Raw genomic sequence first — 15895 nt, forward strand, 5'->3', positions numbered from 1 at the left:
GTGAACAAAAATACCCCTTAATGTGAAAGTGCTATGAAGTGATAGAGACCCAGGAGGAAGGAGAAAAATAGCCTTTGAGCACCGGCTTGGTGCCTGTCACCTTCTATCTACTATTTATTTAACCTTTACAACAATCCTGTGAGGTAATCATCACTATCCGAGTGGTACAGAGGTGAAATTATGAGCACACCAGGTAAAACTCCTAAGAGCACACAGCTTGTAAATAGGAAACTAGAATTTGAATCCATGTCTACTTGACTGAAATCCTCTGATCTTTCCTGTAGGTGTGCAGCCTCCCACACACAAAGACCTTTAGGGAAATTTTAACAGAACGTACAATTCAAGAGTCAGGTGATTTTTTTCTTGTAATGGATCGTCCTCTTTCCTACTATTTATTTATATTCCTGTCCCTGTGGTTGCTAAACAGTAGTCTGCAGATAAGCACAGCTGGCTCAGTTGAAAACATCCTGGAAGCGTTTTATTGTGTGTGTTCACTATTTTCCATGGTTTTCTTCAAGACCCCTGCAAAGGTGGGATCACACATGCCGTGTTAACAACCATGGCTGGGCAGGTTAAAACTTTATCGTGACCTATGTTACCAGCAGGAACTTTGGAGAACAAGTGTTCCCTTTCAATGTAATTAGCTTGGCCGGGCACGATTACAACTGTCCAACATGGACTACTGCTTTTTCGTTGCCAAATCAATGAGCGAGGATCCAAAATAATAATTACAGTGCAGAAATCACCCACCACATACTACACAAGCATGTGAAGACTACCACGGTTATTCCTTCTGTTTGTAATGTGCAATCATGAGATGTCAAAACAGAAGAATAAAAGCCATCGGAACTTAGGAGCTGATGTGAACCTATCCAGGCACATGTCTGCCAGAGGGTATCGTGGGTCTCATTTCAGGCAAGTAAACGTTCTAAGCCCTGTTCTCATTAGAGAAGGCAGCAGTGGATAATTTGTACCTATACAGGTAATTGAATGTGTGCATATAATTTCCTTCAGGGCCTCTGCCAAAAGTATGTAGAGTCTAAGAATAAAAAGCTATTTTGGGTGTTAAAAGGTTGCCTTTGGGTTAGATAATGCCATAATATTAATTCTATTGGGCCAACTTCATTGTTTAGCAGTAATAACATAAAACATGCCCTTCAGAACTTACCTAAGGTCAGGGCTATTCCTTTTACAGAAAACATAGTTTTAGGCTTTTTGGCTTAGACTGCTTGATGTCTGGGGACATGGAGAAGATTTGAGGCCTCTTGTTTTCCCTAGGACCTGGCACAGTGCATGACTAAGGTAGGCTTTTAATCAATGTTTATAGAACTAATGAATGAATGAGACCTTCGTGAACGTTTGGTTTGAGTTTATAAAATTAGTTCAGTAGGTACTGCTTATTTCTGCTTAAATTACTAAATCTTGTTTTGTGCAGTAGCCTCTAGGTAACTCACACAAGGCTTATGCCTCTTCCAGTGATGTTTCTTATATAAAGATGTCTGGGTTTTTAGCTGGATCCGGAAGGCAAAGCCAGGCTGAGTTAGGAATGACATATATCTGCCATTCCTCTCTTCGGTATCCATGACAAACATTTCTGTCAGCACCAATTTCTCCCTTCACAGCCTGACCATGGTAGCTTCCACCAGTTGGCTGGATATGGCATAATAGAGGAACCTACTGACCCTCCTTAAGCTGGGATTTCCTTTTGGGATAGAAAAATGAGAGATTATCTAGGTGGACATAATAAAACCAACTGGTGAATTTAGATTTCCTACTCAAAATGTAATTCTACTGGTAAACCAGTTCTCTTACAAGATAAATCTAGTTTTATTGTTTCATTTTAGGAACAGGACAAGGTTAGAACTGTGGGGTCTGCTTGGTCCATCCAGCTTCCTCCCGCAGCCAGCAAACAAGTGGTCCTGGGTACTTAAGGTGTGGGTGTTCCGGCTCATTGTGGGTGGGGCATATTGTGGGATACAATAAATGCACTGTAATGATCAGATCCTAGTATTTCTAAATGTGTAGTCTACTATAATACAAACAGGAGACAGGAAATAATACAAGAATTATTTTATTTTATTTTATTTTATTTTTTTTTTTTTTAAGAATAATTTTAGAAATTTAGGATTGAAGGGACCTTAGCAATGATCCTGTTCAGCCATCTTGGCTGAACCCTCTTGGCTTTGGGACTCCTTTTCAGGCAAAAACAATCTATTTCAGGCCAGTGAGAACCTCCTAGGGACATTGGGAACACATCGATTGGGAGAGATACCCTGTCTTCCTCCAGGATTGTGAACTCAAGGGATCATGTGAACCAAAGTGGCTGTGAGAAACTCTTTTGGCTTCGGAGAAGGCATCTGCAGAATGGATTCAACATACCGAGGAAACCCAAACTGAGTGCTATAGACTGAGCATCAAAGACCTCTGGTGGTCTCCTAGATCCAGCCATGCCATAGCTCTGACATGTTAGATAACCCTAACTGGTTCACTTCCCAGGTAAGTGACTGAATAAATACACCTTTGTTTGAAGTAGTTTGTGTGAAGATTCCCTTGTCCAGGATCCTTATTTACACAAATACCTACGTTATAGGATTTGATCTAATTTATGCAGACCACTTAGCACAGAGTGTCAGACTCCACGATCCTTAGAGCTCAGCTGATTGCAAAAATGGCCTTGATGCACCACCGCATCTTACAGCCACACTGATGGTTGTGTGACTTTGTTATTCTCTCCCTTCTTCTCTTCCTCCACTCTGACTCTGGGCTCTCATGTGTGATTAGTTTTTCCAATGGGATTTTAGCAGGAATGATGCAGAAAAAGTTTGAAATGATCTTGGGCTACTGAGCTTGCACTCTGTCTTTGCTATCACAATAGGAAGACAAGGGGTAGTTTCTTAAAGATTGCATTCAATGTGGAATCTGGAACCTAACTTTTTTATATTCTATTTCATTAAAATTATTGGTCTAACTTGAAGTTTGAACAGATCTTTTAGCCATGGGTAATTTCATAACATCATGGGTCAAGCATTTGGAAAATACTGGCTCACTGAGTTATGCAGATCTTCCAAAAACTGCACATTTCATTAAAATATCAAAAATCACATACATAAATATTGCCACCAGTCTTATTAGAAAAACACATGATGTCAAGCTCACAGTGGTACTTATAAAATTTTCCAAAATTCCCATTTGCACTTGAAACTTCAAATTTTACAGTTGGCAACACATATTGTCGGTTGTTTTCCTCAAAGTGACAATCTCACTTTGTTCATTTGGAAGAAACTGTCTGCCAAATATCCAAGTCTGAACAACCATAGTCTGTCTGTCAGTAGTTTTTCAAAGATCCTGCTCTGTAGAAGAAAGCAGTTAGTTCAGCTCTTAACTCAAACAATTGCCCACAAGCACTTTTCCTCAAGACAACCATAATACTTCAAAATTCAGCAAAAAATGATTCCTGTATACTTTCCATTTTGTGACACAGAATACTCAGGGTTGGTCTTTAGAAAAATTAAAAATTTGATTCATCAAGAGCATTCTTAATGAAACTGGCATTTATTTTTATTTTTAAATTATTATTTGTTCCTCTGAGTGTCTATCAGAGGAAAAATGTAACGACTGCTAGAAGTTTGGTGCCACTGCTCAGATCCATCTTACTGCCTAGTAGTCTGGCCCGTCATTGCTTTTGCACTAGACATGCAAGTGTCAAAACCATGGTTCCCGGACTATATCATGAAGTTGGAAGCATTACTCAAAATTTGAATATTTCAGGGACACCTGGGAGGCTCAGTGGTTGAGCATCTGCTTCTGGCTCAGGTCATGATCCTGGTGTCCTGGGAACAAGTTCCACATGAGGCTTCCTGCAGGGAGCCTGCTTCTCCCTCTGCCTATATTTCTGCCTCTGTGTGTGTGTGTGTCTCTCGGGAATAAATAAATAAAAGTTTAAAAAATAAATAAAAATTTTGAATATTTCAGCACTTTTCTGTGTCTGTGGCTGAGCATTCACAGAAAAAGATACTATGTGATGATGAATCAATGCTACTGGAGGTTTGCAAGCAAACCAGCAAGCCCAGCTCATCTTCAGATTCGCCTTTTTGTAAAATGTAAATACAATTTTGCAAAGGAGATATTAATGCATTCTTTATGTTTGCAGCTAAATTTTTAAATCATTGAGTTATGGTATCCCTGGAAAATGGCACTGTTGCTGTTCTTTTTACCGACTTTTCATGCAGTGGGCATTCAGCACTGTCAACTGTACAGGATTTATTAGTTTATCAGGTGTTATATGTGCTTCTCAAACCAATGAAATGCTTATCCTGGGAAATGCTTCAGTAGCTGCTTTGTTTCTAGTTTGAAAATCTGAATCAAACAACTGTTGACTTTTAAAGTGTTTACCACATCTGCCGTTAAGATACGGTTTTTTTTCTTTAAACTTTTGATGATTGATCTCAAAGTGATGTCTCAGGTGGCACCGCAATTTTGCACACAATAATACCTCAAAATCTTTTATTGTACAAGCCACAGTGAGGTCATTGTTAACATCTGTAAAGATGGTTCATGTTGTATTTTTGTTATTTACACCTTTGCTTGTTTTGTGTTTTTGCAATATATTCTTCCCTTCCAGGAGACAAAATTCTCTGAGATATCACTTTCATTTTTTCTCAACATCTTTAGCTGTACATGGTGTGGTTGTGGGTTCAGAAAGCAAGTCTTTTCATCTCCCTTTTGTAAGCCAGTGATCCATCTGTAGATAAAGAAAGTAAATATTTTTTCATTTTAGAATAAAAGGTAAATTCTGAAATAATTGTGACAAAACTTTAAATTGAGCTTTTGAAAAAATGTGTGATATTACTGCCAGATAAGACAACAGGGTATACTCCCTTTTAGTTGCATCTTTGTGTGTATACAAGGAAAATGCAGGGATTTCAAAATTTGATGGATGTCGATGAATTTATGATAGTGACAGCACAGTATGAGTATTGACAATAATCTGAGTTCATCTCTGAAAAGATATGTACTTATGCCTTTCAACCTACTACCTTTGAAGAGTGCAAACAGCAGCACAAGAATTTTCAAGCATATTTTCCATTCCCTACTAAATGGGTGATGTCATCACTCATCCTGTAGTTTGGAGAACTATTTGTGAGGTAATGACTATAAAAGACAAATGTGTTTTAAAATTACTATGAAAAATATGGTTTTGACCTCTGAGACCCCCTGAAAGGCTGATGGAAAACCTAGAGGTCCCTAGACTTTGAGGACTTCAAAACTCCTTTATATCTTAGAGATGGAAAAAGAGACAGACAAAAAAATGTGCTTATCTAAACTGGTTCTAAAGGTAGAATTAGCATCTAAAAACCCCAGCTTCCTCTGCTATAGAGTACCTTCTCTGTCTCTCTCTTTGTCTCTCTCTCTCTCGTCATCTTCTTGTCCTACCATTCAACTTAATTATAAGTCCCACCAAGATAGAAATCTTCATATTCATTTGTGTGTATCCCAGCATGCTAACTAGAGCAAATTGATACTCATAAATGATTTATTGTGTTGGATTCAGGATTTAGAGGTAAGGAATTGCTTTTGTACATTCATTAAAATCAAGCATCAGTTAATATGACCATATATTTAGAGAGAACCTAAGAGTTCCCCCTAGTTTAATCTTTGGCTATAGCATACATTCTTTCTGTTTTTGTTTTTAGTAAAAATGATTTCAATCATCAATAAGAGAATCTAGCTGAAACTAACCCACATCACAAGTTAGTTCACTGGCTTATATAAGTCTAGTGATGGGTTTGGCTTCAGGAACAGGTGCATCCAAGAGATCCAACAATATTGGCCAGATACTACCACTGGTCAGGTCTCATTTCTCTTGTTGGGGTATTTTGGCTTCATTTCTTTTTTTTTTAATAATAAATTTATTTTTTATTGGTGTTCAATTTGCCAACATACAGAATAACACCCAGTGCTCATCCCGTCAAGTGCCCCCCTTAGTGCCCGCCACCCAGGCACCCCCACCCCCCGCCCTCGTCCCCTTCCACCACCCCTTTCATTTCTAGAAAGATTCCTTCTACAAGTAAGAAAGAAAACTTCCAGCAGCTGAAATTTATACCCATACCATTTATAATTCAAAAGAGAGAGACATAAATCACATGGAAGTGACTTTCCAAGGCTCACACGCTTACCCCTGGATGAATTACTGAGGTTGGGAGGATGTGGTTCTCTGATTGGCCCAGACTTTAATATGTGCTCATCTCTGAAAGTAGGAAGAAAATAGACCACACTGGTGACTACATTCATGGAGTAAAAGTCAATGCTAAAGAAGAGACTACTGAATTTAATTCACAATATCTTTAATTACAAATCTACGTATATTAGATAATACCAATAAAGAAGAGAGGAAACATGAAAACAAACTGAAATGTTACCATACACAGAAATTGCAAGAGAAAAATGTTTTTAGTAGTTTTCCAGTTTTTCCGTGGATTGGAAATGAAAACAGATAACCTGTTTTAAAATTTAATATATATTCAACCATTTCCTCCCATTCTAAAGTACTCTTCCAGAACCTAACTGCAGGATTGGTTCAGAGAGCAGCCTTGGGAGATGTTCTAATGCTTACAAACCTCCTTCTTCCATAAAAGTCATTTCAGACTTTTTGTAGTGGAAGGAAGGGACTGGTTTCTCTGCAGTATATCTTGGTGCTTGAGCCTGAGCATCTCACGGAAAGCCTTTACTTCCCTATGCTCAAAAATACATGCACATTCCAATATTGAATCTAGGGAAAGATTACAGTCACCTCAGCACACGCCTGGACTTGGAGAGGTTTGAAAGACAGCTTGGCTTGCAGACCCCTCTCAGCCCCACTGTGCGGCTGAGTGGGCTGTGAGGCCTCAACTACACCTGTCCCTGAATGCCGGAAGCTGTGAGCATGGTGCCAACCCAACTTGCAATCTCTGGTTCTTGTTACTTGTTAAATAATGGAACAGTAACGATCTGTAGCAGATGTCCTTGAAGCTACACAGAGCCAGTCATGCCTGGGAGAAAAACTGCATGAAAATCTCTTTCGTTCCTTGCACAAATACAGCTGGATGCTAAGGCCTTCGGTGAAAGTCCTAAGTAGGCCAGGGAAGTGGATGCATTGCATGTGTTCCATTGCTAGACGGGACCCACTTAGGGCTACGCTGGCAAATGTTTAACAATGAAAGACACACCTTCCCATCATCTTTCTGGGCAGCCACAGGGGTGCACATGAACGTCCTGGCAGATGCTTTCCAGAGCATGCACGATGCTGAATTCTGATCAGGCCCTGCTCCAAAGTCATCTTCTGGTTTCTCGCTGCGATGACGGAGCATGGGTACGTTGGCAAATTTGAAATCACGGATGATGACAGTTGACAGTGCTGGGAACATTGTTGTGAACCTCACAGGCAGGCTAAACACGCGTGGAGTGACGAGCCCCACACTTGATGTACAACTTGAAAGATCGAGAAAAACGGCAGACTAACCGGCTCCCCAAACCGGCCAGTTTGGCTTCATTTTCTTGACAACATCAGCTGGCATCATGGACCATGAAGAAGCCAGATGAAAACACACAGTAAGGGGAATCCTGCGGTTCTTTTTCTAGGGGTGTAAGGCATACGTGCAAATAAAATGCCTCAGTGGACTCCGGTGCTTCACTCAATCATTCTGAACTTTACAGCAGGTGGGAAGGGTGTCTACAGGCATGTACAGCCTTTGTGTTAGTGGGAGAATGCTGCTTTCCCAAAGTGAACCAGGAAGTCTTTATTTTTTTTTTTAAGATTTTATGTATTTATTCATGAGAGACACACACACACAGAGAGAGAGAGAGAGAGAGGCAGAGACACAGGCAGAGGGAGAAGCAGGCTCCATGCAGGGAGCCTGACGTGGGACTCGATCCTGGGTCCCCAGGATCACGCCCTGGGCTGAAGGCCACACTAAACCGCTGAGCCACCGGGGCTGCCTCAACCAGGAAATCTTGCTTGTGATAACTGGCACCATCATGCCCATGGCTCGTCAGAGGAGGTCGTATCTACCCCTGGATGGCTGGATCCAGCTTGGGGTCCAGGTGGTGATGCTTTCCTTTCCAGAGTCTTACACTAACCCTGGAAGGAATGGTACCTTTCCTCTTTTTAGATGGACAGTACACATTTCATGCACTGTTGTTAACTGCCCTAAAAATACGGCTTCGCTCCAGTTAACTGTGTAAGTGCTCATAAGGCAGCAGGAAGCAGGCAGGAAGCAGACAGCTAGAGCCCACGGCCCACGAAGATGCAGCTCAAAGTAATTTTGGATGGCATGTCAGTAACCCATTAGCAACATGTGTTGTAAGATGTCCCTTAGGAAGATGAAACCTCTTTTAAAAACTAGTTTTACTGTCACCTGTCACAAATGTATTCCTGGAGTAGAGAAGAGTTAGTGTGCGGGGCCACTTCACTTGGGGAATGCTTACAAAGAGTTCAGCCACCATAGGGGGTAGGGTGGCTTCTGTGAAGTACCCAGGGCTCCAGTCCCCCTTTCTAAGCACGCTGTCCAGTAAGGTAACAAGAGCCACAGATGTTATCTAGCCTTCTAGTGGCTATACAAGAGAAACAGTAAAAATTTAAAAAATAATAATGAAATAAACAAAACAGCCATTATTTGTGCTTGCCAATGTCTATGGTATAAATGTTCCCAGAGGGTTAGTTTTAAACTGTCAACCTGGGGCACCTGGGTGGCTCAGTGACTGAGTGTCTGCCTTTGGCTCAGGTTGTGATCCCGGGGTCCTGGGATCAAATCCTGCAACTGGTTCTCTGCATGGAGCCTGCTTCTCCCTCTGCCTGTGTCTCTGCCTCTCTCTTTCTCTCTGTGTCTCTCAGAATAAGTAAATAAAATCTTTTTTTTTTTTAATTGTCAACCTGACATTCCTGAATGTGGAGTTAGGCAGAGAATCGTCCAATTGGCTTTTCACAGGCTGGCACAGGCCAGTGTCAGTGCAACACTGGTTGAGTCCCTCTTCAACCACATATTTTGCGAGCTCTGTTGAGGTGCCAGGTGTGGCACTAGGCTCTGGGAGTACAATTGTGAGTAAAATACAGGTGTTCCTACTCTCTTAAATTTGTCATCTACTGAGGAAGAGAGACATGAATCAAATATTCACAGAAATAAAAGTTAATAAAAGATAATAAGAGGTTGTTGCCTCATATGGGGATCAGAGAAGATGGCCCTGAGTGTTACATGTCTGTTCTCCAGTGTAGGATACTGGTTTTAAGTCAGAAGGAAGAGTAGTTTCTGGTATCTGGGGTTCACCCCTTCTCTCGTGGTAATCAATTTCTTGTATTAAGTCCCTCATATTTGAACTACCTAGTATGGATTCTCTTTTCCTGACTGAACTCTAAATGACGTACTGAGGAAGTACATTAGAATTGAAATCTGTGGATGTCTCACATTGACTTTCTCCCCAAGCAGACAAAACCTTGAGACAAAGATTTGAAGGAAAGTAGGGGAGCTGAGAAATAAGACAACAGGCAGAAGGAAGTGATCAAAGGATGTATTATCAAGCAAACTGCCACTGGAGCTGAATTCTCCCTGGGACTCTGAAAGACTGTGTTGAAAAGACCCATCAGGGGGTACATGGGTGGCTCAGTCAGTGAAGCCTCTGCCTTTGGCTCAGATTATGATCTCAGGATCCTGGGATCGAGCCCCACCTCAGGCTTTTTGCTCTGTGGGCAATCTGCTTCTCCCTCTCCCTCTCCCTCTGCCTGCTGCTCCCCCTGTTTGTGTGCTCTCTCTCTGTCAAATAAATAAAATCTTTAAAAGAAAAGTCCCTCAGATTTATTTAAGGGGAGAGGGTTTTAGGGTGTGTATCCAACAACCCCCAATGGCCATTTGTTGAAGGCTGCTTCTGAGGGGTGTATTCCTTAACATTTTGGGCCTGCAGTAAAAATGGCAAGTGTACATTCTTGTGGCAAAGGAAGACCACAGGCATGGAGATTCATGGATGGCGTGTGGAAGTCAGGCCAACTGGTCTGAAAATGGTCTGTGGCTAAAGGAATGTGTGAAGGACACTGACAACATCTGTTACAGGTAAGTAAAAATTAATTGGTGTGTGTGTAGAACCCTGAGTGGTAAGTGAGTACCCTTGTAGAAAATGTATTCAAGTCTGTTGAGAGTTGGCTCAAACTCCACAAGTGTGCATAAGCAACACATCATTATATACGGGGCTTCAGCAGCTAAATATGTTTGGACACCACTGTAATAATAAGTGCCCTGAACCAACATGAGTTTATATTGCTCTCCACAGGTTGCTCTTGAAATGTTCAATCTTTGACCTTTGAAAATGTGCAGTTAGTAAATATGTGTTGAATTAATATCATCTGTCAACCTTCTCTCTGACATTTCCCTCTTTCCCACTAAAGCCTTTTATTTTGTCACCAAACTACCTTCACTTCCTCTGCCTGTACATTTTCACAAACTCTTCTAACTTTCTAGGATGCTTCTATCCTCCCCTCTTCCCTCCCCGCCCCAAACACAGTCTGTTTGGTGAACCCCGACTCATTCCTCCATACCCTGGTCCAGCATCAGCTCCTCTGCAAAGCTACCTCTGACCCTCAGGATCAGATAAGCTTAGGGTTGCTACTCTACATTTTACATGGCAGTGGATGGTCAAAAACAAGAGCTTGAAAAACAAACTGCCCTCCCTTTTTATTGATTAGACACAAGTTGATATGACAAAAGTAATTAGTCCATCTTAAAATGCACAATTCAATGGAATTAGCACAATGTTATATAACCATGGCCTCTATCTAGTTGCAAAACATTTTCAACACCCTAAAAAGAAACCCTGTACCTGTTAAACAATCCCCCATTCCCTCCTCCCTTCCCAGCTCCTAGAAACCACTATCTGCTTTCTATGAGTTTATTTATCTTGGGTATTTCATATAAATGGAACTATACCAATATGTGACTGGTGTTTATGTCTCACTTCTTTCTCTTGGCATGTTCTCCAGGTTTCTCAATGTTGTAGCATGTTAGTACTCCATTTTTATGACTGAAAAATATTCCCTTATATGGGTATACTGTATTTTGTATATGTGTATATCAGTTGATAGACATTTGGGTTATGTCTACCTTTTGGCTATTGTGACAAGGGCTGCTATGAACACTCATATACAAATATCTTTTGGAAACCTATTTTCAATACTTTTTAGTATCTACCTAGGAGGGGGGTTTTTGGGTTACATGGTAATTTTTTGTTTTAGGCCCCAGTAAGGGGCTTGAACTCATGATCCTGAGATCAAGAACTGAGCTGAGATCAACAATCAGATCCTCATTGAGCCACCCAGGCACCCCTGGATCACATGGTAATTGTATATTTAACCTTCTGAAGAACCATTGAACTGTTTTTCACAGTAGTTGCACCATTTTACATTCCCATCTTCAATGTAAGAGGTTCTAATTTCTAGAACTGCCCAGTTTGGAATAGCTTACTAACTGTGCAGCTTTGGGCAAGTTACTTTCTGGCCCAATTTATCATAAATAAAGAAGAGTAGAATCATATCTACCTCATATGATTGGGTGATTAATTCTGTCAGTTACACTGAAATACTGCCTTGCCCATGGGAAGTACTAAGCATTAGCTATTTTAGTTATTTACTGCTATTATGGCACTTATACAGTTCAATATGAAAACTCAAAACTTATCTCCACTTTTTAGCACAGTATCTGGCAAACAGAATATAATCAACAAGTGTTTGGAGAATAAAATAATTAATAAAACTAAGGAACTTCTCAAAATAAGTAGGTAGAAATATAAGCCCTAGTCAATATTAAAATATATAGCAATAGGTGTCTAAACTGCATGGTACTCACTTAGTCATAGATACATAGTTCTGTGTAGTAATTAACTAGTCCATAATAGACCCTACTATATATAAGTTCTTAATATATGGAGGACATAGGATAAATGATATAAAAAAAGAATTATAAAAAGTGATTCAGAATTGTCTGTGTATACAAAAAGGATAAAGAGGGTTCATATCTAACACTAAATACCAAAGCCAACCCAGATGAATGTAAATTATTGTTTAAAAATTAAATTATACTAAGTTACAGGAAAATTTAGACAAATATATTTGTCTCCTGTGGACTTAAATGTATGGAATATATCTCAAAGGAAGAGAGCAATGAATTTGGCTATTATAACAGAAGAAGGCTCTGTTCTTTAAAATATAAGTAAACTTAAAAGCAAAATGAGAAAAATTACTTGCCACAAATACTACAAAAACACCATGAAAATGAAAATGATTTGATTTTATTAGGAAACAAGGAAATGTGAACTAAAACAAGGAGAAGCCATTTTTACCTAATAAATAAACTAGCTTTTAGAAACTGGTAAGCCTCAGTGCTGAAGTGGGTATACTGAGACAGGGCTGTCAACATTGCTAATTGCTGCGCAAATTGTTGCGAATTTTCTAGAAATTCTAGAATTTCTTTTTTTTTTTTTTTCATTTTAAAGATTTTATTTGTTTATTCATGAGAGATACAGAGAGAGGCAGAGTCATAGGCAGAGGGAGTAACAGGCTCCTCGAAGGGAGCCCGATGTGGGACTCGATCCCGAAATTCCGGGATCACGCCCTGAGCCAAAGGCAGACGCTCAACCGCTGAGCCACCCAGGCGTCCCTAGAATTTCTTTTAATGCAACCATATATTCTATTTTATATCTGGATTCTTCCACTAGTTTAATGCTTTTTTAAAAAAAAGATTTTATTTATTTATTCATGAGAGACAGAAAGAGAGAGAGAGAGAGAGAGAGAGGCTGAGACACACGCAGAGGGAGAAGCAGGCTCCATGCAGGGAGCTCGACCTGGGACTCCATCCCGGGACTCCAGGATCACACCCTGGGCCAAAGGCAATGCTAAACCGCTGAGCCACCCGGGTTGCCCTAGCTTAATGCTTTTGACATTCACCCAAGTTATTGTATATATCAGAAATCCTTTCTTTTGCTTGTGAAGTAATATTCCATTGTATGAACATGCTACAAATTATTTATCCATTTCTATTGATGGACATTGGGTTGTTTACAGTTTGGGGTTATTACAAATAAAGCCTGTTATAATATTCTTGAACAGATCCTTGTGTGAACACATGTTTCATGGGGTGGTGGTGGTGGTAGTCAAATTGTTTTCCATAATATTCGACTAATTTACATTTCTACCAGCAAAAAAATGGGAGTTGAAGTTGTTCTGCATCTTCACCAACACGTTGTATTGTCAGTCTTTTAATTTTTAGCCAATCTACTGGTTGTGGATTTTTTGTTTCAAAGGAAGAATATTTTATGGGTGGTGTTATGTTTGACATACTACTTTATATCTTGGCCCGTGATGTCTTGTTGTTCCATTCTTAATAGACTAAAGATAGAGCAAGTTCAGGTGACAAAATCCTGACATTTCCAACCATTCATCAATTAATTCATCAACTGAAGGTCTTTGAATCAATTACTTCTTTGGAGAGTACAAGATGATAACTTAGAAAATTCTCATTCTCTCCACATTTTTAGCTAGAAGGCTTCTATAAACAGCAACTTTCACATATTAATCATGACTATTTGGTGCCCTGAAATAGAGTTTATACAGGAAACAGGATAAATCTTTAATTTATAAGTGGCCAATTAATTGAATTGTCAGTAATTTTTTGAAGAGTTTTCTATTGACATGAGAAAATGCTCACAGTATAATGTAGAGTGAGTGCAACAGGACAAAACTATATTTAATAAGACCTTTAGTTTTCTCTGCTTTGTGGGATTGTGGGTAGTTCTTATTTAAATGACACTTGCTATATTTTAAGTTTCTTATAATGAGGATGCAATACTTACACAATCTGTCCAAAAAAGTTGTAAGTTTGTTGACCTATTTGATGGCTGGCTGGATTAAGGTGGGTTTTTTGTTTGTTTGTTTGTTGTTATTTATTTATTTTTTTAGATTCCCCGTGTTAATACTTGTTTGCAGCTGTCTTTTGTACATATTATAAAGGGGGATGGGAGCAGTAGCCAAGGAGAAGGCAGAGGTTCCACTGAGCCAGATCTTGAGTGTCAATGATCTAATACTTTTCTTTTCTTTTCTTTTCTTTTCTTTTCTTTTCTTTTCTTTTCTTTTCTTTTCTTTTCTTTCTTTTCTTTTCTTTTCTTTTCTTCTTTTCTTTTTTTCTTTTTTTTTTTTTAGGTCTGATATCTTTCAAGAAGAAGTGACATTGGATAGGCTGGACTATAAAACTGCTGGCAAGAAGAAAACATTAGCGGTTGCTAATAAAATAGCATAAAATCCTACAATGAAAACTTGAAAAGAAAAAATGTGCCAGGTAAAAGGCTCCTCTTTGTGGTTGTTGATAAAGATATTTAGAGACATCGTATCAACCATAATCTCTCTAATGTTTTTATAACTCATGCTGGTATTCAGCTTCTTGGGACTTGTCAAAACTCTATTCTGTTGCACATGGAATCAGTCAACATGCTCAAAAGAGTGCCGTTTACTGATGTGTGCCTTTTAAGTGTTCAAATCTTTGCACCAAAATGGATGCCACTTGATAGGAAAACAACTCAGTGAGGAATTTTTATGTGAGACCAATACCGATTGGAAAATATGGCTTCCTTTGATCCAGGTACCCAGATCTTCCCTGGAGCCACAGCTTATTTATGGAAGTTGAAGGCTAGCATTTTCATCTTTAGCATCTGATTGTCAGAACCAGCCTGGCATATAAAAATATCTGAACTCACATTTTACCCCCCGACAGGCTATTTGTTCTTTAGTACAGTTTTCATTTCCCTCGGGAGACATTCTCTTTGGCCATCTGAGCACTATTAGACTACAAAATGCCTCAAAGCATAAAATGATGTTTATTGAGATTGACAGTCTATGGGAAGCAGGCTTTCATGCTGGTTTGACTGAGACAAGTATCTCTCCCATGACAGTCACCCCATGCAATTATTTGGTCAGAGAGAGCCTTCATGCTGTTCACCAGTGTGGTGATCCCAGAAATGAAGCTCATGAAAGAATTTCTCATAATAGAGAAAGGTATTGATATTTCAACCGGCTACTATAAGCTGGATTTTTAACTATTGTGGCCATTTGTCTGTTTCCTTCCTGCGACTATCTCTCCTTTGTCCCACCCAAAGTATCCAGTTTCCCTTTGGAGAACCAGTGCTCCATACTTGCAGCCATGAAGTTTAGGGATGATTGAGTTCATCCTCCTGGGGATGGGCTCCCATAGCTTTCCAATAAATGTATTGCTTTCCTCTTACTATAGTTATTGATTTGAGAAGGAGCATGTAAATAAAGCACACCGATTCCACCCCACGTACTGGGAGAAGTTGTCTCCTTCTTCCATGGAAGCCACCAGAGGAGAGAACTTTCTTTTGGCCGGAGAATAAAGTATGAGGGTATATGGCCTGGAACTTCTGCAGCTATTGTTGAAATATGAGGTGTAAGCCGTTCTGGGAACAAGGCCAACACACAGAGGAGGGCTGAGACACACAGGTAGATCCCTCACAACTTCACCGATTCTGGATCACACAGTAGCTGGAGCTCTGGATGTTTTAAGATAAGTGAGCCATTAAATGTGTCTATTTTTCTTCAGCGAAGTTGAATTGAGTTTCCTGTTGTTTCTAATCCAAGATTAAGAGCTAATGTACTATCTCTAATTTACCATATTTCTCTCACCATAAGCTTATTCAGCATTATTGTACTCATTTTAGTGCTGAAGACATCAATTCTCAGAGAAGGAGTCTCAGTGATAAAGCAGCTGGAGGATGAACTTAGGTGGCTTAAAGCCCATATTGTCAATCTCTGTGTCAGGATTTCTTAAAATACGGCTTAGGATCCCCTGAGCAACATCCCCAAGACTCTTTCTAG

At 39.7% G+C, this 15895-nt stretch overlaps 1 long non-coding RNA gene across 1 annotated transcript in view; it reads right to left on the reverse strand.

The window, feature by feature from the left end:
• Positions 1-4489: 4489 nt before the first annotated feature.
• The window catches only part of LOC144291212 (uncharacterized), a 29949-nt gene continuing 18543 nt past the window's right edge, over positions 4490-15895 (reverse strand). Inside the window, exons 2-3 of the long non-coding RNA XR_013358537.1 lie at positions 6177-6247; positions 4490-4741 (exon numbers count right to left, since the gene is read on the reverse strand). This is a non-coding gene — a long non-coding RNA (uncharacterized LOC144291212). The remainder of the gene's footprint in view (positions 4742-6176; positions 6248-15895) is intronic.

The sequence above is a fragment of the Canis aureus genome, chromosome 19, assembly GCF_053574225.1.
Source record: "Canis aureus isolate CA01 chromosome 19, VMU_Caureus_v.1.0, whole genome shotgun sequence".
NCBI classification, from domain to species: domain Eukaryota; kingdom Metazoa; phylum Chordata; class Mammalia; order Carnivora; family Canidae; genus Canis; species Canis aureus.